General features: G+C 37.6%; 1 long non-coding RNA gene across 5 annotated transcripts in view; it reads left to right on the top strand.

Annotated features, from left to right (window-relative positions):
- LOC108351227 (uncharacterized) overlaps positions 1–2,500 on the top strand; it is a 40,105-nt gene extending 37,605 nt beyond the window's left edge. For all 5 annotated transcript variants that reach the window (XR_010052639.1, XR_001838389.3, XR_001838388.3 and 2 more), the window contains one exon: positions 2,383–2,500. This is a non-coding gene — a long non-coding RNA (uncharacterized LOC108351227). The remainder of the gene's footprint in view (positions 1–2,382) is intronic.
- The last annotated feature ends 19,421 nt before the right edge of the window (positions 2,501–21,921 follow it).

The following is a 21,921-nucleotide window of genomic DNA, read 5'->3' as shown; positions in this document are numbered from 1 at the left end:
ATCCAGCCCATATATACACAGCCACCAAACCCAGGTAATATGATGAAGCCAAAAGTGCATGCTGACAGGAGCCTGATATAGCAGTCTCCTGAGATCCTCTGTCACACAGATCTGATTTGTGTGACAAATACAGAGGTGAATGCTAGCATAAACCATTGAGCTGAGGATGGGGTCCCATTTGGAGGAGTTAGAGAAAGGATTTAGGAGCTGATGGGGCTTGCAATCCCATAAAAATAACAATGCCAACCAACCAGAGCTCCCAGGGACTAAAGCACTAACCAAAGACTATACATGGACAGACCCATGGCTCCAGCTGCATATGTAGCAGAGGATGGCCTTGTTGGGGACCAATGGTAAAAGAAGCCCTTGATCCTGCCAAGGGTGGACCCTCCAGTGTAGGGAAATGTCAGAGCGGGAACGTGGGAAGGGGGTGTTTGGGGAAGGGGAATACCCTTCTAGAAGAACACCTTCTAGAAGAGCACTAAGGGGGATGGGATAGGGGGCATATGGATTGGAACTGGGAAAGGGAATAACATTTGAAATGTGAATAGAAAATATCCAATCATATATATATCGACAAATGGGACTTCATAAAATTGCAAAGCTTCTGTAACGCAAAGGATACTGTCAATAGGACAAAATGGCAAACAATAGTTTGGGAAAATATCTTTAGGAATCCTAAATCTGATGGAGGGATAATATCTAATATGTATAAAGAACTCAAGAGGATCAGACTCAAGAGAATCAAAGAACCCTATCAAAAATAGGGTACAGAACTAAGCAAAAAGTTCTTAACTGAGAAATATCAAAGATCTGAGAAGCACCTAATGAAATGTTCCACATCCTTAGTAATCCGAAAAATGCAAATCAAAATAATTCAGAGATTCCACCACACAAGAGTCAGAATGTCTAAAAATAAAAACTGAGGTGACAACAGATACTGGCGAGGATGTGGAGAAAAACAAACAATTCTCCATTGTTGATAGGATTGAAAGCTGCTACAACTACTCTGGAAATTATTTTTTCAGTTCCTCAGAAAATTGGATATAATACTACCTGAGGACCGAGCTATACCAGTCCCAGGCATATACCCGGAGATGCTCCAACATATAATAAAGACACATGTTCCAATATTTTCATAACAATCTTATTTATAATAACCAGAAGCTGTAACCAGATATCCTTCAACAGAGGAATGCTTACAGAATATGTGGTACATTTAAACATTTGAATACTACTCAGGTATTAAAAACAATGACTTTATGAAATTCTTAGGTAAGTGAAGAGAACTAGAAAATATCATCCTGAGTCATGTAATCCAATCACAAATAACACATATCATATGCACTCACTGATAAATCTATATTATCCCAAAAGCTCAGAATATCTAAGATACAATTTACAGACCATATGAAGCTCAAGAAGAATGAAGATCAAAGTGTGGATGCTTCAGTACTTCTTACAAGAGGGAACAAAATACTCATGGGAGGAAGTAAGGAAACAAAGTGTGTAGCAAATAATGAAGGAAAGGCTATCCAGAGACTAGCACACATGGTGATTCACCCTACATGCAGTCACCAAACCCAGTCAGTATTGGGGATGCCAAGAGGTACACGCTGACAGGAGCCTGATATAGCTGTTTCCTGAAAGGCTCTACCAGAGCCTTGCTGTTACAGATTAAGATGTTTGCAGTTAACCATCACACTGAGCACAGGGACTCCAATGGAGGAGATAGAGAAAGAACTGAAGGTGCTGATGGGGTTTGCAACCCATAGTAAGAAATAACAGTATCAACAAACCAGATGCCCTAGAGCTCCCAGGGACTAAACCACCAACTAAAGAGTACAAGTGCAGGGACCTGTGGCTCCAGCAGCATATGTAGCAGAGAATAGCCTTGTTGCTCATCAATGGAAGGAGAGGTCCTTGGTCCTTTGAAGGCTCTTTTCTCCAGTGTTGGGGAAATGCCAGGGTGGGAAGGCAGGAGGGAGAAAGTGGGTGGCAGGGGGAGTACTCTCATGGAGAAAGGGGTTGAGGGGATGGGATAGGGGGGTTTCTGGAAGGGAAATCATTAAGGGGTATAATATTTGAAATGTAGAGAAAGAAAATGTCCAATAAAAATGAAAAAAAGAAAGATCAGTTGCTACAGTTGACAGTGCAGGCTTGGGTGAACTTCCTCCCTTTTTGAAGAGAAGCTTAGAAAGGAAATACATGCTGCTGCACATAGTAATTAATTCTCATTAATTCTCATTAATTACTAGAAGTCCAGGCACTCTGATTCTCTCCAGGGATTATGAATTTTACCAGATTTCTCCTCCCAGTACAATTTACCTTAGAAGAAGCTATACCAATCTTTTCTTTAGTGTGACATTTTGTTCCTTTCAGGGATTCCCAGAGAAGATAAGAAGAAACCAACAATGGATAAGAGTAAGATCAGAGGACTCAGGAGGAAAGAATAAAGAAAAGTTCAATCCTTCAGAATACACCATTTAATTTTAATTGATTTCCTAGTCTTCAGTATTTCTTAAAATATTTATGAAATTTTCAAAACTTCATTTTTTTTCAGACAACACCACTTTTTTTTAATCTTTATTAACTTGAGTATTTCTTATTTACATTTTGATTGTTATTCCCTTTCCCAGTTTCCAGGCCAACATCCCCATAACCTCTCCCCCTCCCCTTCTATATGGGTGTTCCCCTCCCCATCCTCCCCCCATTACCACCCTCCCCCCAACAATCACGGCCACTGGGGATTTAGTCTTGGCAGGACCAAGGGCTTCCCCTTCCACTGGTGCTCTTACTAGGCTATTCATTGTTACCTATGAGGTTGGAGCCCAGGGTCAGTCCATGTAGTCTTTGGGTAGTGGCTTAGTCCCTGGAAGCTCTAGTTGCTTGGCATTGTTGTTCATAAGGGGTCTCGATCCCCTTCGAGCTCTTCCAGTTCTTTCTCTGATTCCATCAACGGGGGTCCCATTCTCAGTTCAGTGGTTTGCTGCTGGCATTTGTCTATGTATTTGCTGTATTCTGGCTGTGTCTCTCAGGAGAGATCTATATCCGGTTCCTGTCAGCCTGCACTTTTTTGCTTCATCCATCTTATCTAATTGGGTGGCTGTATAAGTATGGGCCACATGTGGGGTAGGATCTGAATGGGTGTTCCTTCTGCCTCTGCAGACAACATCACTTTATATAGCCTTGATGATCCTGGAGCTTGATCTATAGACTGGATTTTACATATGTTTTTTCTATGAGTAGCTGTCATCTAATTAGATTACTTATTTGTCATCTCAAGTTCTATTGGGTATTATTTCTATTGTAACATATCTCCTTTCTCTATTTTTCCAAGTGCTCATAAATTGAATTATGTAAACTATCAAAAGTAAAACAAACTAGAAATCACAAATGGCAAATTTCTTCTTTGAAATTATGTTTCGTCCATTAGTATCCTCTCTCCTGGACATTACAATCTTCCATGAATGCGGGTAGGATTTAATTTTTTATTAGATTTCCTTTTTACCCATGAGAGTGGTTAACTCAGGCCTACCCTAAGGGTTGTTCCTCCCAATTCTGCCTCAAATTTATTCTGTACATCTGTGGAGACATGAATGGCATCAAGACACTGGCTCATAAAACACGTGTATGTCTCCCCAGCTGAGACACTAAGGTTACTTTCAACCAAGAACTGATCTATGCTGATTCCCTATGAGGCTGCTGCATGTCCAAAGCCTTCTCTCAGCTGCCTCCACCCTGTTGAGCTGGAGAAAAAGTGACTCTTATTATCCACAACTTTATGACTGCAGAAACAGTGAATTTCAAACTTAAAAGAAGAAAGGTTGAAATAACCAGGAGAGATGAGGTATCCACAAGGCATGACAGAAGAAAAACAAATTCTAAGATGCATAAGGTTTTGATAAATTCTCTGATGAAGCCAGTAAGGGTATATCCAAAAATCTAAATTGATGGCTCACTGACAAATGGAAATGGTTGAATACATCTTTATACTAATGGGGGGAAGACATAAGTCATTCACTTTACCAAATATATTAGTGCAGATTGTATGTAAGTGGGTTACAGAAACGCAGAGATGTCTCTGCCATAGGTTTAGATGCTATTCAATGAGAATCTAGGCAAGTATAGCAGAGGATCATTAATAGTGTCAGGGGTTGGCTCTCTACCACATGGTGGACCACCAACTAAAGAGCATTCATGGGCTTGACCTATTCCCCTCACCCACACACACACATTTGTAGTAGATGTGCAGCTTGGTCTTCATGTGGATTCCCTAAAATTAGAGCTGTGGCTGTTTCTGACTCTGTTGCCTGCCCTTGGATCTTCTTCTCCTACCTGGACTGTTTTGCTGGATCTCAGTGGGAAAGGAGGTGCGTACTTTTGCTGGGACTAGATGTCCCAGAATGGGGTGATACACAAGGGAGAGGGGGCTTACCCTTCTCTGAGGAAAAGGTAAAGGGGTAATGGTGAATGGGACTTTTAACTTCGGGACTGGGAGGAAAGGAGGGAGAGGACTGTGGTTGGGATGTAATGAGAATAAAAATAAATTATGGAAAGAAAAAAGAAAACAAACCAACAATATATTTAAAAACCCTATTGCTGCTATTAGTTTATGATCTTGTCATAAGTCAGTAAGTTTTCAAAATATGGGTAAATATGCTTAAAATAGGTCTTTGCTATGTTACAGAATGAAATAAACAATATAAATGTTGTATGTAACTAAATCCAAGTTTGGCCTTTGGTTCAAAGAATATCTTCTCAAATGAATTTCTAGGAAGAGATCAAATTAAGTACTTTGTATAAAAATTAAACTATCATACAATTTAATCATTTTCTAGACTTAGCTATATACAGTCTACTGAGTGATGTTATCTAGGCAAAGAAAACAGTGTTGATGTATTTTATGTTATAGTTCTCTGTGTTAAAATCAAATAATATTTTTTGTTAACCATCCTGGTTCTCAATTTCTACTACAATTTTATTCAAGCTCAATACCCAGAAGAGTATCCTTTACTTAGCATGATCTGCTCATCTGAACCAAGCTCACCTACAAGATCTTAATCTTAGGGGTATACACTTTCTATAAGGAAGGTGCCCATAAAAGTATTACTCTATAACTCTCTATATGGCTCTATGTGCCTTGCAAACTTTTGGAAACATTCTAGACAGCATTGCATTCAAATATAGAAACTTGGCACTTTAAAATTTTTGAAATAGCTATACAAATAACTGTTGTACGGTCACTATAACTATCTTAACTTAGTGTTTGTAATATATTTTAATTGTCTTAAAGTTGCCATATTAATTTCATAGTGCTCTGTTTATCACTTTATACATTAAATTATGTATTATATATTAATTATGAGCAGATACACAACAGTCTTTCAAAAGTAGGTTTAAGTATCTGGCATGAAGTGGTCTTCAATGTGGGTTCAAGGTGACTCATACCACAGTCCTAGCCCAGCCTTGAAGAAAAGGAATTGGCCAGTCAATAGCTCCCTTCTTCACTTTAAAGGTTGTCTGCAAACTATAACCCTTACACTTTTTTGTAATTTCCCAGGTCAGAACTATGTATCATGGTGACAGCTACTATTCAGGAAAGTGGAAAGTGTAAGTTCTTCTAAGAGCCTGTATGTCTGACTGAAAACAGGAAATTCTTTCTCATCAAAAAGGGCTAAGAATTACTAAGAGACACTCAGGAGACTCTGCTGTAGTCATATTTACGAAACTCTCAGTCAATTCCCTGAATGTTTTGATGATTCAAAGAACACTGAAAGACTGTTTTCCTTGCACCTGTGTTTTAATAAGAATCACTATTTTGACTTATATCCAATATGGAGTACCCTTATAGCATCAAATTTACCTGCCAATTTTAGAGTATTTTGCAATCAAGTAGATTAGAGGTTCTCAAATAAAGTAAGGCAGTGAAATTTTGTTTGATGTATCAAAGGATTTCTATCACATGATGAATCTCTAAGTAGTGAAGTTGATTACAGTTTTAGTATAATGTTAATTTGCTTCTCTATACATTTTACATGTTTGCTTAGAATTCCTTCTTATGTTTTGGTCTTTCTATCTGAGTTTCTTCTCCTTCTGCCTAAAATATACCTTTTACTATTTGCTGTAGGGGAGATTAGTTATTGACAGAACTCTTGTGCCAAACAATATTTTTCTCTCATTCTACACTAAATGATTGTAATTGCTTTTCATTCTGAAATTTAACAATGTTTTATTTCATAAAATGTAATAAAATTTCCAAAGGACATAGGAGGAGAGATTGGTTTTATAAACAAAACAATAAAAATAGTCGGGGCTTTTCAAAAATAATTTTATTCTTGGAAGAGTTTTGTGACTACTAAATTTTACATTGTAATTTTCACAGAGTATTGAAATTAGCACTCTGTGGTTTAGAGGTAGCTTTCAAAGTTGTCTTTTAGATAGTCTGATTTTTCTTTTGGCTCTATTAGATTTTCAGACAACAAATATTACTCTGCTTTGATACAAATTTAGGACAGTTGTTATGGACAAGCTGAAGTTACTTCCTTGAGTCATGATTTATTTTTTTTTCCATTTTTTTATTAACTTGAGTATTTCTTATTTACATTTCGAGTGTTATTCCCTTTCCCGGTTTCCGGGCCAACATTCCCCCAACCCCTCCCCCTCCCCTTCTTTATGGGTGTTCCCCTCCCCATCCTCCCCCCATTGCCGCCCTCCCCCCAACAATCACGTTCACTGGGGGTTCAGTCTTAGCAGGACCCAGGGCTTCTGCTTACACTGGTGATCTTACTAGAATATTCAATGCTACCTATGAGGTCAGAGTCCAGGGTCAGCCCATATATAGTCTTTAGGTAGTGGCTTAGTCCCTGGAAGCTCTGGTTGCTTGGCATTGTTGTTCATATGGGGTCTCGAGCCCCTTCAAGCTCTTCCAGTTCTTTCTCTGATTCCTTCAACGGGGGTCCTGTTGTCACTTCAGTGGTTTGCTGCTGGCATTCGCCTCTGTATTTGCTGTATCCTGGCTGTGTCTCTCAGGAGAGATCTACATTCGGTTCCTGTCTGCCTGCACTTCTTTGCTTCATCCATCTTGTCTAATTGGGTGGCTATATATGTATGGGCCACATGTGGGGCAGGCTCTGAATGGGTGTTCCTTCTGTGTCTGTTTTAATCTTTGCCTCTCTATTCCCTGCCAAGGGTATTCTTGTTCCCCCTTTAAAGAAGGAGTGAAGCATTCACATTTTGATTATCTGTCTTGAGTTTCATGTGTTCTAGGCATCTAGGGTAATTCAAGCATTTGGGCTAATAGCCACTTATCAATGAGTGCATACCATGTGTGTTTTTCTGTGATTGGGTTACCTCACTCAGGATGATATTTTCCAGATCCAACCATTTGCCTATGAATTTCATAAAGGCATTGTTTTTGATAGCTTAGTAATATTCCATTGTGTAAATGTACCACATTTTCTGTATCCATTCCTCTGTTGAAGGGCATCTGGGTTCTTTCCATAATATTACTGGCCATTTGCGATGTGCCTGATCATTTCATATAAACACACATACACCAAACACACGTGCACACACACACACATACACACATGCACACAGACACACTTTAACTTATCTATCTTTTCAGGTTCTCATATTAAGTTTTTTTGAAACAGACATTCAATATCTCTATTGTCAACCAAGGGAAAACTACAGGACAGACAAGTTATAAAACTCATGGCTATATAACCATGGCAAAAAAATATTAATTTGGCATAATAAAAAAAGGAATAAGAAACAAAAATTGACTTGGAAGTTTAATTTGTAAGTTTTCTCTTATTTTGTATACTAAATAGGAACCAGCTAGTACACAAAATTAAAAATGAGACTAGAAAAATGTCCTTGTGTCCTTTGTTTCACCTACCATAACCCAGGTCAAATTTACAGAAAATACTTTCAACAAAATCATAGAAGAACATTTCTCTACTTTTAAGGAGAAGGTGCTTATCACAGTACAAGAATGATACACCACATCAATTAGGCTGAACCAGAAAAATATTTTGAACCCATGACATATAATAATGATAATAAAAAAGTTACAGAAAAAGGAAGGATATTAGAAGCTACAAGGCAAAATATCAAGCAATGTATAAAAGCAGACCTATTACAGTAACAACCAACACATCAATAGAATCTAAGAAAGAAAGCTTGAGCCAAGTGGTATATGAGCTAAATGGTATATAAACTAAATGGGGCATTTACACAATAGAATATTAGTTAGTCATTAAAAATGAAATAATGAAATTCACAGGTAAATGGATGACATTGGAATATGTGATCCTAAGTCAGGTAGCAGACATCAAAAGACAAATATAGCATGTCCTCGCTTATATGTGAATGTTAGATGTTAATTGGTAAGTAGACTATAATCAATATAGCTACTGTGGTTAGATACAGAGTAAGGAAATGGAAGGAGGATTGGAGCACCATAGGAAGCAGAAATAGAGTACACAGTTATGTATAAATGGGTAGGACTGGAACAGGTGGATCAAATGGGAAAGAAAAAACGGAATTTAGTTGAGAGTACAGAGAGGGTCAGCTACAAATAAAGGCCATTTGTGGGGTTAAATGGAAACCTAATACCGTAGACACTTTCTAAAATGTCCACATATGCAAAGGTAATTGAAATGAAATTGTTAAATATTGGAGAGAGACAGAGATCTTTGAACACTTGATCCTACATGTAATGTCCACCTCAATTTCCTCCTCTCAAAGCTTAGCAAATCCTGCAGAAGAGGACGTAAAAAGATGATAAGGGGCAGAGGGGTTAGAGGATACCAAGGAAAGAGTGTCTTCCAGGCATAGCAGCAGTGATATACACATAAACTTACAGGGGCTATAGCAACATGTATGCAGAGGGCCTGCACATGCCTGCACCTCATGGGGTCCCATAGCTGCATGTGGGAATAGACACAAGTCCATATTCCCAACCCAGAAATTATCTCCAGTTAATACCCACTTGCAAGTGAAAAATTGGTTTTCTCAAATAGAGTCTCACTTGGTATACAAGCCACTCTTAAGGCTATGTAGCCATACTTAGCAGATGGCCAACACAAAAAAACTCAATAATTTTTGGAAGTTTTTTTTTGTCTTGTAATATTTTGCTGTTTTTTCCTTACGCTACAGGTCTTCTCCACATATATCATATTTTGTAATTTTGTGTTTTGTGAGATCTTTGTACTTGCAAATGTGTAAGTCTCTGAGTCTATATGTGTTTATTATGCTTTTTCTCTGTTTTTTCTTATTCAGGTGTGCTTGGTGTTGTTTTATCTTATTTTTTGGTAGATGCCAATATTCTAATGGAAAAGGGCAAGACATTATATAGATGTGGGTGGGTTGGGAAGTGAGAAGGATCTGGGAGGAGTTAGAGGCGGGAAATTATAATCAAATTGTATTGTTACAAATATTTTCAATAATATAAAATAAAGAAAAATATCATTCAATTTCTAAAATGTATTCTATCACTCTAGGTGAATAAGTATGGCATATGACAATATTTCTAGCATATAAATAAATGAAGGTTAGAATACATTTGTAAGAACTTAGGAATGTACTAGAAAGGGCACAAAGCAATTGTCACTGTGTGTGTGTGTGTGTGTGTGTGTGTGTGTGTGTGTGTGTGTGATCCTAATATGTTACTTTATCAATTATTGTTTGGATAGAGCCTGACTGGCCTTCACCTTGATGTGTAGTTCTAGCAGACTTAGAATTCACCACAAACCTCTTGCCTTTATGTCCTGAGACCTGAAATGAGGGAAGTAAGTCACCATGTCCTGTTTGCTTGCATAATTTTAAGTCTGATTGTTTATCAAAAAAAAAGTACCTTTCTTATCACTTGCTTGATTTTCTTACATCAACAAAATTCCAGGGGAAAAATGTTGAGCAATCTCTTTTATCTCATTAGTTTGAGGAATGATGACATTACCTAGCATATGACCTGAGCATCAGGAGTTAAATTTTAAATGAATCTTATTACCTGTAGGTGGGGAAAGATATAGACTCTGCATGATATTCTAAGCAAGTACAGACTAGTATGAAAATGATTATTTTTAAATGTATATGTTCACGATTTTTCAAATTGTTGGTTTCAACTTTAGTTCTTATTTTCCTTTAAAATAACAGCAAACATATTCTTTTACTTTCCAATAGATGTCACTATCAAAAAGGAAAACAGAAAAACAACCTTTAAATCTATCTCGCAGTACAACAGAGAACATGATTTTCTTGATTTCCTTTCTCATGTAAGAATAAAAGGTTTAAACACAGACCATTTATATTAGGGGTGAAAGCTGATCACACAGCGTGAGTTGCTTATGATGGCTGAGGAGAAGAAAAAAGTGAGGAAGAGTGGGAGTGTTCTCTGAACAATCCTTATTTTACTACCGGTGGTTCTTTAATTTATTTTATCCAATACATTGGTAAAAGGAAACTGGATCACTTCACATTGTGCTGATCTGAGGGTGCAGTGCAGTGGTCCTCATTTCACACTAACCCACAGACACTTATGGAACAGAGTAACATACATGTGTGGGTATGTACATATATGGATGCCAAGTAGACACAGAAAAACTTGCCTTGGCAAAATCCTTCTGAATAATATGTTAACTATAATCAAACTTCTGTAAACTAAATCTTCAACATTTGTTCTATAGCTATAAAGATTATATTTACTGAGCACATTCAAAAGGCAAGCATCTCTTTATCTCATGTCCATATATATGTTTGCACATGGACATGCCAGTGTGTTCTTGTGAAGGTCAAAGGTAACTAGATATGGCCTTGAGCTGATTCTCTCTCTCTCCTACTGTGTGGATTCCTGAACCGTATCTGCAGAATACTGCATTCTGTACCGAGAGTGTAGGTATAGTCTTTTGGGTCAAGTTTCAAAAAGACTCTGGTTCTAACTCCTTAGCATTGTCTGATCAAGAAAGTAGGTCATCTTCTGATCTCTTGGGCCTGGGCAGCCCAGAGCTACAGCAGGTGGGCTTCTGGCTTTATTTATAAAGCACTTCACTAGCTCTGAAAGATAATGCCTATTTAAATGGGCTGAAAAATCACAGGAGAAAAACCAGGATTTTAAATCAGTTTTCTTGGACCCAGATTACTTTTGCAGATGAAAGAAACCATCTGTCCTCTCCAAAAATCTTACAAGCATCATTTTTAATGAGGTGCAGTTTATGCCACTGACATAATGCCAAAAGTAAACAAACAAGCTTAAGATTAGAGTTAGCAAAAGAAAAGCTAGGCCTAGTCATTGGTTTTCGTGAACCCCTTTGTCTTGGCCCTTACATTCTTAAATAATTTCAATACATTAATTGAACATATACATTGTTATGTTCATACACACACATACATACACACACATTCACATTCATACACACACACACACACACACACACATACACACACACACACACATATGGAACAAACAAAAAATCCCCACCCATCAAAAGTTCTGGCCTTCGAAAAGCAAAAGTCCTCTTTCTTAGGATTTTAGTTCTAGTGGATTTTGTTTCGTTCTATTGTATGAAGCCTTGGTATTTACAATTTTTGAGTTAGCAAACAAGGAACCCTACTCCTGCATTTCTAAGCGTATAATGCACAGCCAAAGGATTTCCCTAGCTTCTAAACAGGTTATAGATGAAATGTATAATCATCCCATTGTATCTAAATATACTGTACACATTTATGGCACCATTATTCCCACTGGCTGAGATGTGGATACAACCAAATGTTCATGACTAAATGAGAGGCTTGCAGGATGGTAGAATAAAGCAGACCATTATTCAGCCTTTAAAAAATGGGGATGGCCACATGTACTACCCCGAGAAGCATTAACTTTACAATGAAAATACAAGCTAATTTAATGAGTGGAGAACACGGTGTGTTGTGGGGTTGTACTTGCAAAAGGTGCTTAGAATAGCAAGTCATAATACACAAATACCAGGGCAGTTCCAGGCTTGAGAGCTTGGGAGTAATGGAGACCTGCTTCTTCATGAATGAAAAGATTTACACACACACACACACACACACACACACACACACACACACACAAACATATATGTATGTTAAAATTGGCAATAATTAGAAAATAATTAGTACATTTTTGTTCAAATATCCTTTAAGTTCTTATAATACAATGGAGCATCTTTCCTTTATATGTGTATCTTATCATCTCTATTTTTTTTGTCTTGGTTTTTTGTTTATTTTCAAGTATAGAGGAAATAATTATTTCTCCCTTCCTGAACCCACACAATTGGAAGAGGTTCAAGTAAATGGCCCTTTACTGGGACTCACTCTGCTCTGTGATTCTGTAACACAAAAGCAAATGAGCGTTTGAACCTCACCAACACCGATGTGCTTGGGATGGCCAACAGGATGCTCGGGAGCTTCTTCTTCCAACAAAAAGAGCATTGATGTCACGCTGTTTGCTATATGATAGCATTCCCCGGTACTCGCATGTCCATGCTGCTGGACGATACGTGTGCTGTAGCGCAGTGTACACAGTTTCTAAACTAACACACATTGAGTTCCCTGCACATTCTTACATTTAGAGACCACAATACTCTCTGCTAAGCGTTTTGCTTTCTCTGAGGCCATATGCTACTCTGGTAGTTAACAGTAGTCACCCCACAATCTCTATTAACCATTATCTGCTCACAGTGCAGTTAAAATAAACCAAACCAGTTCTTCACGTATTCAACAGTTTTAGTCAAATGATTAGTATAGAAAATAAATTATTTTTAATTACTCAACAAACAGCTGGGATTGCATAGTCCCTGCTTATTAAGCTCACAGAATGAGACAGCCTCTCCCCTGGAAGCAGTTTTCCTAACATGGTTGATACTGTTAAACACATTTTAATAAGGCAGAAAATTGCATCTTGGTTTAATGAATTTGTTTAGAAGCATTGTTAGAAATATTTCCCCTGGAAACAGTTCTTAATTTAATCCTAGTCTTTCACAAATCTGAATAAATTCAGTAGTATCTGATATTTTGTATTAAAACGTTTAATTTTTTAAAATACTACATGTTCAGTGGAATAGACCTTCTAACCCTTTAAAAAAATTGAAAAGGCATATCTCTTAGGATAGTGGGAAGAATAATAAAATCAAGGAACGGGTAGAAAGATAAAATGAGAAGAAAGACAAGGAGGGGGAAAGAGGGAAAGAAAAGAGGAAGGGAAGGAAAGGAGGAAAAGAAAGACACTAAGGAGAAAGAGCTCTAAGAGCAAGGAGAAAAGGCAAAAGGAGGGAAGGAGTGGAGGGGGAAGCATCTTTATAGAAGCAGGGGGTGGGGGAATGGAAGGGGAAACCAGGAAAGGGGATAATATTTGGAATGTAAATATATAAAATATCCAATAAAAAAGAAAAAATAGACAAATCTTTTAGCCATAGCAAAACAATAAAGAATTGTTTTGTTTTATGAAAATATTGTCCAGGATTCAAGGCCAGAATTGAAAGTAAATGAGAAATCTATTGTTAAAAACTTTCATTGTTAGAATGGAAAGAAAAAAATGTTTTCATAAGGATAAAATTCATAAAAGGTATTCCCCTTTTATCTATATTATAACACTTTTTATTTGCTGTGGTCAGGCAGGGTCTCATCTTTACTCTTATTATTCAGTGTTTCATTTTATTTTAACTAATTTCATTAGTGCCTCTTTTAGAAAACTATGAATTAAACATGTGATACATTTAAATCAGAGAGCCTAAAGTAGTCATTGTATGTGTGACTGATATTGGCAGTAAACACATTAGGTCTTGATGTCACTGAAATTCTATAGTGTTTTGTTGAAAAAGTACCTACAGTATTTCTCCTGTTGGTAAAAGAATGAGAGCAGAGACTCTCGAATTAACTAAACCCCTTCCGCAGAATCCCATTTGATTGGTTTCTGTAGCAACTACATGTACAGTTCTTCAGTGTATAACCACAGTAAGGTGCAGTACAATGGCGAACAGTTTAGGCCCGATCCCCAGCATCCTAAGGAAGACTCACCACTCAAGAATGCCAGGAAGGAGCTATAAGGAAGAGAGGAAGAAGACTTGCCTGGAATTTAATCATAGCCTGCTAGTTGTAAAGGTTCTTTGGCTTTTTTTTTCCTTTTAATTGGACACAAAGCTTGGTTCACTAAGGTTCTGAACCAAAGGTGAACAGTGCAAGCTGTAATCTATAAAGAACTTACATCTTGTTTTCTACAAGAGTAAGGTTAATAGAATTTCATTACCACCGGGTATAAGAGACTTATTAAATTGGTCCAGAATCAAAATTAATGGTGCAGGTTTCAAAAGTTCATGGCAGCTTTTTTTTTTTTTTTCTTTTGGTCCAGCCTTCTAAGTGTCTCTCAAGTGACACTTGATTTGGGGAACTTCATGCTGTGAATTTTAAATGCATGAGCTGTGCAAAATGTCCAGGCCCACAGCACTATAGATCAGAGCAAAGCCCAGGTGCAGTTGACAGGTATAAGAATATACCTCCCTACTCTAACTCTGGGACCCAACCTTCTCCCCTTTATTACAAAAGTCAACTCTAAGGCTGGTTATTGTTTCACTCATATTCTGTTGGTAAGATGCCACTTTGCAAAGCTTTCTTCATGAGTTCCAGAAAGCATTTGGCTCCAGACAATACAAAGGATCCTTGCAAGCATTTCTGGTCCCTTTTGATTGAATGCAGATTGCAGGACTGTTTTGCAAACCACATTATTCCTTCAAGTGTTTCTTCAGTAGTAGCATATTCCTTTCTAATGATAATCATTTGCATTTCCCAGGCCCCGGTTGGTCCCTGATGTTTTATAATGAGTTCACCGCCCCCACCCCACCCCCAACACCCCGTCTTCATTGTACTTCCCTCTGGGTTGAGAGGAGGCTTGCAGCTCCTGGTCTTCACGAGGCCACCTTCACAAATGGCTGCATAGAGTAAACAGGGAGCAGCTCATGCAAACCATCCGCTTAGTCTCTTTAAAGTCTCTTTAAAAACTAGCAAAGCACAATCTTTCCCACGCTCAAAGAAGGAACAGAACCCAAAATGCCTCAACTCTCCTTCATCGACATTATAAGATTGTTTTTAATATCCATGCTAAGAGTCTTGTGCTTCTTATATAATGCAAGAGGTAAAGCGAAGGTTAAGCGCTTCAGCTGGATGTTTGGTCCCAAGCATCGCCCAATTTTTCTTTTCATTGTCTGCCGCCTCCGCCCCCTCATGCTTCCTCCAGTCCTCTTCTGGTGGTCCACCAAGCTCACTGCAGATGTTTCTCCCACACAGTGGAAACATTCCCTAATGGATCTGGGCACTTCCCGGCTTGCTCATATGGGAAAAGGAAAAGTTGGAAAGAAAGAATGAATTTCTGGATTGGTCTAATTTCCTTTTGAGCCCTTTAAAAGTGCTGAAATCGAGTAGAAAATTAATTTAGACCTATTCACCTTTCCCACACTGTTAGCCATGTAAGACATTTGTAAAACGATTTTCTTTTTAAATGTGCAAAGAGTAAATAAGTAGATAAGTGAACCCTTTAATACATTCTTCCCAAAGTTCAAGGTAACAATTTCATGTTAGACAAGTTTACATAATTGAATATACTTTTTAATTTTTAATAAATTGTTCTGAATTATTTACTTATTCGGAAAATCAAAGTATATGTCATTTATTCTACATAAAACTTAAGCACTGCACCATAAAATTGTCAAATATTTCTGTAACAATTTAGTTTTTCTTGCTTGCCCTTTGTATGGAGATTATATCTGAAAACACAGAACTTGCAATAACAAAAGAAAACAACTTTTCCCTTTGCTCACCTCCTCTCAGTAAAGCCCCATTCCTCTTTCTTTTTTTGACCTTTGCGTTTTAGACATTTTAATTATTTAAATAATAAAACTCCTTGGCACAATAGTTATATAATTATTCTCGGAGTTATAAAATTACTCTCAGCTCAGAAATTAACGTGTTTATATGGTTAACAAAGTTTATAAAAGTTAAATTTTCTCTGTTGCTCCCGTTTCTCTGGGGGGGGGGCATGGAGTATGGAATGCGGTTGGGAGAAAGAAGCTGGGGGAAGAGCAAGAGAGAGGCTGGGCTGAGGTATTTGCATTGAGGACCTGGCTTCGGTCTCTATTTGCTGTCAATCACGAGGGAGGTGTCACAGACAGGTTTGTGGGACGCTAAGGTCTTACTATAGCCACCTCGCCTTGGCCTGTCAATGGGTAGGGCCGAGAGCCCATTAGGACCTCTCATGGCTCTCCCTGTTCTCCATCTGTAGCACGTTCACTGCCATCATTCCCCATTGGGCTAGTGCTGGCTCCTATACTTTTGATTGCTGCGCGCAAACTTGTTCTCCGGACTCCTGAGTGAGGTTACTTTCTGAATGAAGCTGGTGGCCACATGGAGAGCAGATAGGACAATCAGAGGTTGAGGCAGATGAACTTCAGAGAATGAAACAGCAGGTCTGCTGTTAAAGAGGAAAGGACAATCTGCTCTGCCCTTGGCCAACTTTCCCATCACTGCAGTCTGTAAAGAAATTCTTTCCCTTGTTTTCATCTTCTAGGCTCAAGTCTACATGGACTTCTGCAGGAGTAATCAGGGATCTTCGTGTTCATTGGAGATAATTTCGGTCCCTTGTGGCTTTCTATAATCCTTCTTTCAATTTAAGATTAACTGGTAATTATTATATTGAGCATTAGCCAATACTGAGACAGTTACAGTTTTTCCTCTGGTTATAGAAACTGTTGGAGCAGAGAGAGCATTAATATTTATTAACCTTCTGTAACGTGACAGCATTATATGATATTCTGGGGAAATATTTCAAGAAAATAACTAGTTTTTGGTCTCAGGAACACTTTGTGAAAGAAACAGAATACACAACACACACACACACACACATAGACACACAGACACACAGGCACACAGACACACACACAAATATATCCATAGCATGTAGCTTTTCAACAAAAGAAAAAATAATCAACAAACAAACAAAAGAGGAAATTCTCTTTGGAAGCTCTCTGTCTCTGTGTCTCTGACTCGCTCTATAGCGCACTCTCTCTCTCTCTCTCTCTCTCTCTCTCTTTCTCTCTTTCTCCCTGTCTCTCTCTGTCTCTCTGTCTCTGTCTGTCTGTCTGTCTCTCTGTGTGTGTGTGTGTGTGTGTGTGTGTGTTTGCACTGAGAAAAAAATGCCATCACTGCAATTAATATGGTTAAAAATTATGTCAGGGAACAAAATGAATAAACCATTTCCAAACCTGAAGATTCTTCTTAATAGATATTGGCAACAACAAACATTTGAAAGTAACTTAGGAAAATAGCTTTCATTTTATAAAAATTTCAGAGACTCCCTTCTATTAGAGATCTGGACAAAGCTAGTATATCGACATCACTGCTGGCTGAATGTAAGGCAGTCAACATTTGTGCAGGGACAATGTCCTCCCCATCAGCAGCAGCTCCTCACTTCCTTTCTCCCATTCCACCTAGAGCCTCTGGAGGATGCAGAATTAGGGTCATAAATTTCAATTATCGAGATATCCAAACTAAGCTCCTTTTTATAGACGATCTTGGCCTCTCGTAGGTCCTAGCACAAAGTAACCATAGCAAAAATTATAATATCTCATTGCTGCATTTTCATGCCAATAGGTTATGGTTCTGAAAATTATACTTATACTTTCAGTAAAATGGTGTTTACCTCACATATTTAATGGTGAAATAAAAATGAGAACGTTTCCTGATATAGTAAGCAATTTCCTTTTGTGTCCCAAGACCTTCCCTGCTACTACATGGTGCTACTTACAACCATATGGAGCAGATGACCTGAATTTCCTGAGTTGTTTGTGAAGTCTGTGTTCTCAAGCTTTGCAAGTGCTGCGTATGAACTGGGCAACTGTTTATTCATTTTTAATAGCAGAGGAAATGCTCGTGGAGGAATTCTCAAAGCCCTTTCATTCTACAAAAGAAGTAAAAGGCAATGTGCACCAGCAGCAACTAAAAATGTGGTGAAATGAGTGGATGGAAAGAAATGCAGAGCAAGCTCTCTATAAAATGTAACCTAAGCAGAGTAGATAGAACAGAGTAAAAGAGATGCAAACAATGAGATTAAACACACAGGTCCCAGAAAGGAAGATGGACAGTAGAGGAGGTTAAGGGTGCTCAAATGGTATGGCTGCAGAGAACAGCTGATGTTAGAATGGGATGCCTATTTCAAAGGATTGAGTTTGTAAAGGGGGCTAGGACTTTGCATTAGGGGAAGGAAATTAAAATGGTTTGCATTCTAATTTTCTAGTTCTCAACTTCTTTTTCTAACATTGATCCATTACTGATTATAATGAGCAATTAGGAGCTTCACAATTCATTAGTGATATAACAAACTATAGAAAGGCGAAATGTGTGCGCACATATGTGTGTGTGTGTGTGTGTGTGTGTTTATGATTATCTACATGGATATGCTCATGCAAATGGGTTTGCAGATCCAAGGAGGCCAGCAGTCTATGCAGGTGCCTTATTCAATCATGCTCCATGTCAATTTTTGAGAGTTTTCACAAACCTTATAGCTTTCCAATTTAGCCAGATTGACTAACTAGCCAGTTCCAGGAATCCACTGACTTCCCAGTGCTGGGAATACAGACAGATACTGCGTATGTAGCCTGCTGTAACATGGGCGTGGGTAATCAAAATCAGGTAAGCATGACTAAATGACGAATACTTTACCAACTGAGACAGTCCCTAAACTGCTAAGTGCAATTCCTTTACAACATGAAAGCGATTTGGATGAACAACTCATTGCAGACAGAAATACAAAGGACCTTGGACATGATTGTTATGGGATCCCACCTTCCTGTCCAGTCAAGATCTTAAGACAATGGGCAATCAGACTTGAATATGATAGCATTCATTATTTGTGAGTACTTTCTATTTGTAGAGTCAAAAGTAAGCAGCTAATTTATCAGGAAATCCTACATACAACCTTACACCCGTTATTCTTACCCAAACGAAACCAATTCTGGAGAAAATGAGTCATTTTCATTTAAATGTGTTACAGTTTAAATAGTTTATTTGGGGAAAATTATTTGAAATTATTTGTACATGGAGTCAGGTGGTTTGATAAAACTATTAAATAAAATGAACGTTTTATAAAATATGAAACAGAATGGGAAAGAAAATTTTAGACCAAGCTCAATGGGACATGATATTAAGTATCTGGAACTAAATGAACCTTTTTTCCTTTAAAAGATTTTAAGGTATAAATAATTCAATGGGAGCTATTGAGGTAGACAGATATGAGAAACTTCAGTTCTCATAAACCTGAGTTGAGCTCTTAGAAGCAACCTGCATTCTAATGCAGAAAACCTAAGCCTCCAGAGACCATCAAACCAGCTGGATACTATTTTGTAACCTCAGAATCACATTACATGGTATACAATTCAGTTGTTTTTATTATTAAAACCCAAACCAACCTCTAAGATAATAGAGTAGATTGCATAAAGTTAATTGATGTTCAAAACCTATTATTTGTGAGTGTGTGTGTGTGTGTGTGTGTGTGTGTGTGTGTCTGTGTCTGTGTGTGTCTGTGTGTGTTAGTGGGGGGGAAAGAAGGGGAGAGGGAGGGAGGGAGAGAAACCAAGGCTGGGGGAAGTGGGCACACACATGGTCTATAGATAAAGTCAGAAGACACCTTTGAGAACTAAGCTCTCATTTAACCAATATAAACACCCAGGTCAGCTTACATAGAAAATGCTTTTACATTCTGAGATATCTAGAAAATATCTAGATCAATTTTCTGATCAGTTAGTAAAAGTTGTAAAATATTTCTTGTATTTATCAAATTGGTATCTTTAGGATATAAGAAAACCTAAGTGCTGAGATCTGCCACTAGATCTTTGAAATAGATCTCTCTATGCTGAAGAGTATGGAAAAATGCTGTATATAGTGTGATTTTCTAAGCCGATGACCAAACAGAGTTGCTCTGATACTTGTGTGTGTGTGTGTGTGTGTGTGTATATGCATATATATATGTATATATATATACATATATATAGGCATTTATTTAACTAAACTCTATGGATTGCTAGAGTTATACAACAGTTAGCTCAAAACTGTTTCCCCAGCATTTTTGCATTTTTGCCAAATGTAAATATGTATAATCACATGGTCAAAACAATGTTAAGAAAATCTTAACACTGGACTATTTAAATTATGGTAATAATGACTTTGTTTTGAAAATTATAGCTAATGGATAGAATTTTTGTCCTCTATTTATTGTAAGAGGTAAACAGCCATCCAAATGATCAGATATTTTATGATTGCTTCCATTTGTGACAAATTTCAAACATACTCAACAAATTTATCAAGGATTTTGCCTTTGACATTTTGTTAGAACTTCAGTAAACCCAGCTGCTACAAATTTTCTGGCCTTTGAGCTCTTTATTCCTTTTCAATGTCTAATGTAAATTAATCCTTTTAAAATTGTATATATGTTTGTATTCTATATAAAGTGAATATTATTCACATATATATGTGGATATATATATATATATATATATATATATATGGTGTGTGTGTGTGTGTAATTCTCACAAAGGAAGATACTGCGTTTAAGAACTAAATCTTCCAATCTATTTCCACAGAGATGAATATCTATATTTCTTGTTTATGAGTTTTGATTTCAATTTGTAAGTATAAGCTGCAGCTCCCATACCTCACACATTTTGTTAGCATTCACTCATATTTGTGGAAGAATTTCCAATTAGTTTTGAATAGCTTCCAACAAAATTTAGCAGACTCTAAATAGACCTCTCACTACTGACGGAGAATATAGGTTCCTCCATGTAACTATTCTTTATGCTATGTGTCATTCAATGACTGAGCACCTGCTTAGCATGTGCAAAGTCAAGCTACAATCTCCAGCACCACAGGCTCTTTAAAACACCACACACTATTTCAGTCTGATGTCTGGCGGAAAATATACTGCCTCTCTTTTTTTATTACTGTTTTAAAAAATACCTCTGTAGATAATTCACTCTCCTGTGGGCATAATATATTTTAGGTTATAAATGTATCTCTCCGAACACCAATAATCATGCATATAACAATGCACATGGTACTAGTTTCTTAAATAAGAAAAAAATGCTATTTTTCTACCATGCTGTTATCCACCAGAATTTGTATTCATCTCACCAGCAACAAAGTGCTTTGATTTTTCTCTATTAAACATTGATTGATACAATAGTGATAGATGTTTCGTATTTGATGTGATGCGTGCCTTTTAAATGACTCTAGTAGGTGGTTAAAAGGTTGTTCTTTTGCTGCATTGTGGGAGAGCAGCTTAGCATCCTTTAATTGATCCTAAAGGCTTCAGCTTCTGGAGTCAGGACTTTAATTATGTTTGTGCACTAGGAGACTGTGATTGTTTAATAAGTGAAGCAAACCTAGTGGAGTCTTTTAATCTGGACGAAAATCCATTCCTTTTCCTCATGCTACGTGCCTAAAGCAGTTCCCTGTGCTGAAACACGTCCTGTAGACGTGATCGTCTTAAAGATAACCCTGGCTTTTAAACCGCACATGCTGCTTCTTGGCTCCTCTATTCATATTTCCTGTAATAACAGATATCACTAACCCCTCATGACACTGTGAATCGCAGTGACTGATAAACATTCATTCAAGCTACATGCCCAGCTCAAAATGTTTTAGACTCTTCAACACATACTTTACCATGTGTGCATTTTTAATTTTGAGGAACAACCATCACGGCAAATTGGCAGTTTATCAATTTTTTTCATCTTATACACTATTGCAAATTCCAGCAATGCTTCTGTAAAGTGTCACTTGTCTGCCAGGTGCTATTGTTGAAGTGTACCATAGTAACTCCTACTAGAAATAGCCATGCTTAAACACCGGTAGTCA

The sequence above is a fragment of the Rattus norvegicus genome, chromosome 6, assembly GCF_036323735.1.
Source record: "Rattus norvegicus strain BN/NHsdMcwi chromosome 6, GRCr8, whole genome shotgun sequence".
Lineage (NCBI taxonomy): Eukaryota > Metazoa > Chordata > Mammalia > Rodentia > Muridae > Rattus > Rattus norvegicus.
This window is presented reverse-complemented; position numbering and strand designations above follow the sequence as displayed.